Raw genomic sequence first — 2,904 nt, 5'->3', positions numbered from 1 at the left:
TTCTAGAAACCAAACAAAACCTAGGGATTGAATTCTGCAAATGGCAGTAAACAACACTGTTAGGCTACCAGAGCCATCTTGTTCACTGTCCTCACAGATTCTCTAGGGGAGCCTCTTACACATGGACGGGGAGACAGAGGCCCCAAACCATCGAGGTCACGTGGCTTCTGTGTCATTTATGATGATAAGACCTGTCTGTCACTCAGGCTCCGAGTCCGGGCTCAGTGCTGTGCGGAGCTAACTCCTGTTGGTCCTTTTACTTGCTTTTGTTCTTTCTCTGTGTGTGTGTGTGTAACAGCGTTCCCCGCCTCCACCGTGTAGCTAGCCCAGAACTGGTCATCCTCCCGGCTCAGCTGGTCAAGAGCTTGAATTAGAGATACAAACCCTGCCCAACTCCATCATTTCCCAACCGTCTTCTTTGCAACCTTCTCTGTAAAATCCATGCGCTTCTTCTCTGGGTATGAAGACATGAGGTATGTGTTGACCCTTCTAGTCCAAGATCATATTGCTCAAGGGGGTTCTGAGAACTATTCTCTGAGAAATCGGGGCCATGCCATGCCATGCCATCTAACCCCAACAGGTGACCCCAAGTTGAACAAGCGTTTCTCTGGCACCGTGGGTCTGCACTGCTGCATACCCTTCTGCAGTGAGGATTTTGCACCTGACCTAGTTGGGCTGTGCCCTGGCTTTAGGAAAGTTCAGTACTTGCTTCAGATGCAGTGTGTTAACGCCTCTGCTAGTCTTTCCGGCTTCCTGTATTTTTAGCTTTACACCTTGGGTTCTGTGAACTCTTCTGTGTTAAAATGTTAGGTGGTGGCTGCGCAGAGGAAAAGGGTTTCATCTTCCCTCCATCTTTGGCACCGATGCAGAGATGTCTGCTCCACTAAGACCCAAGTGACCCATATGAGTTAGTCTATCATGGAAATGTATTTCTAAAGTGTCATGTTGGTAAAATGGTTACCCCGCATTCACAAAGCCCTGGGTTTGATCCTGAGCATCAAATAATCCATACGTGGTAGACACATATAATCTCATCACCCAGGAGGCAGAGGCAGGAGGGTAAGAAGGTTAAGGTCATCCTCAGTGACATTGGGAGTTTGAGGCCAGCCTGAGTGACGTAAGACCCTTACCCTATCTCACCTAAGACAGCTGTTTTTCAATTCTTCTCTTTGTCCACATTCACACTGCTTAGTCAAAATGAAAGCACACAATCATTTAACATTTATACTTAGTGTTGTGGGTAGGACTTGCACGATAGTCTATCCAAGCACAATACAGCCATCTTAGTTTTCGTTAACTCCGACTCCAGTTTGAAGTTCCTAAATCTGATGGTTAAAACAAGAACATTGAAAACAAATGAACCGAAATAGCCAAAGTACTTAAATCAGTTCTATAGTCTACAGCCAGCTGAGTCTGCAAGGTCTCGGTCAATTAGGATGATCTAACCTCTACCCAGCAATGTGATGGACTCTAGGGGTCTCACCTGGCCCCTAGAAGAACCCAGGTTGGGGTGGGGTCTTCTGGTCCTGCCTAGTCCCAGCCTAGTGAAAGAACCAGGAGCCCAGTGCAGTGTGGAGGATTGGATCTGCCCACACAGGGACTGAGAAGTCCAGGGGGGCAGTAATTGTTATTCACTGTCATGAGGGATGCAAGGGTTAGGGAGATGGAGGTTGTGCAGAACCCAATTAGACATCTATTGAGATTGAAGCAGAGGCCACCGGGCTGTGCTACAGGACCAAAATCCCAAAGGACACAAAACCCAAGAAGAAGACTAGGAGCTAGGCATCTCTCACACACACAGTGCTCAGAGCTCTGTCCATGGTCAGCCCCATCTAGATGCAAGAATACAGAAGAGTCAGGGAGACAGTGGCGTTCCCTACGAGGAGAGCAGTGGCAGGGGCCCCTAAAAGTTATGAACAGATCTGGGAATAGACAAATAACTGTGGAATTGGTGTTGCCTGTGGGCATGTGGCAAGGAGAAGTCAGATCTGCTCTCAGCTTTGGGGTTGTACAGGTTAACACGGGCCTCTGACACATCCCTGGACCATCTGGGCGAGGCTGGCGCCGTCATGCATACCGTGTGTTTCCCCTCACCCCGATTCCTCTTTAGGTCCGACCCTCTATTCTCTGTCATATACTTCTCTCAGAGCTCACCATAATGCTCTGTGGGTTGAGCATTGAGACTCGAGGAGTCCCCTCAGGCTTGCTCTGTGAAGCCCTACTCCGCTTTGTGAAGTCATGCTGGGGTCCAGACAGTGGGGACGGACGGACGGGTCATTTAATGTTCCACAAGGAGTGAGAAATGGGTCTCCTCAGCTTCCCTTCACCCTGTCTTGGAAGGTCATGTCCACATGCTCCAGGATATGGCCATGGCGGTGGAAGCCAGGACCTGGGCCACCTTCTCTGCCTTTACATCCGAGAGTCTGAGGGAGGATGGGGAAGAAAACGAAGCGTAAGCTCGCATCCGCGGTTTGATCTTACTGCCATCTGCAGACAAGCAGGAAGAGATGGGCTAATTCACCACTGCCTTACTCATGACCGTGTGTCGTTGACCCCTGGGAGACTCCTTCAGTGATGCCCCCCACCTCCCCGAGAAATGCTGGCCTGCTGAAATGCTCACTGCCTCTGTGGTCCTGCCTCTCAAAATGCACCAGAGTCTCCCACCTGCCCTAGAGGTCGAGCAAAGAAATAAGATGGTCCCTTTCGGTGCCTGGGTGAGGTGGGTCCAGTTAGCAGTGTGCACCTTTGGATGGCAAACAACCCCTATGGAAGCTCAGTGTGTGAATGCAGGAGCCCGGGCCGGGGAGGACAGGGTGCTATGGGTGTTTGTCCAAAGGCCAAGTTTCATACAGGGCAGATAATTCCTACTGCCCCTCTGGCCTTCCCTCCCAACCGTCCTGATGC

At 50.4% G+C, this 2,904-nt stretch overlaps 1 pseudogene; it reads right to left on the bottom strand.

Annotated features, from left to right (window-relative positions):
- LOC127213786 (GTP-binding nuclear protein Ran-like) overlaps positions 1-2,071 on the bottom strand; it is a 10,241-nt pseudogene extending 8,170 nt beyond the window's left edge.
- Between the last annotated feature and the right edge of the window lie 833 nt (positions 2,072-2,904).

The sequence above is a fragment of the Phodopus roborovskii genome, unplaced genomic scaffold (genome assembly GCF_943737965.1).
Source record: "Phodopus roborovskii unplaced genomic scaffold, PHOROB, whole genome shotgun sequence".
NCBI lineage: Eukaryota > Metazoa > Chordata > Mammalia > Rodentia > Cricetidae > Phodopus > Phodopus roborovskii.
The sequence above is the reverse complement of the archived record's forward strand: the minus strand, read 5'-3'. Positions and strand labels throughout refer to the sequence as shown.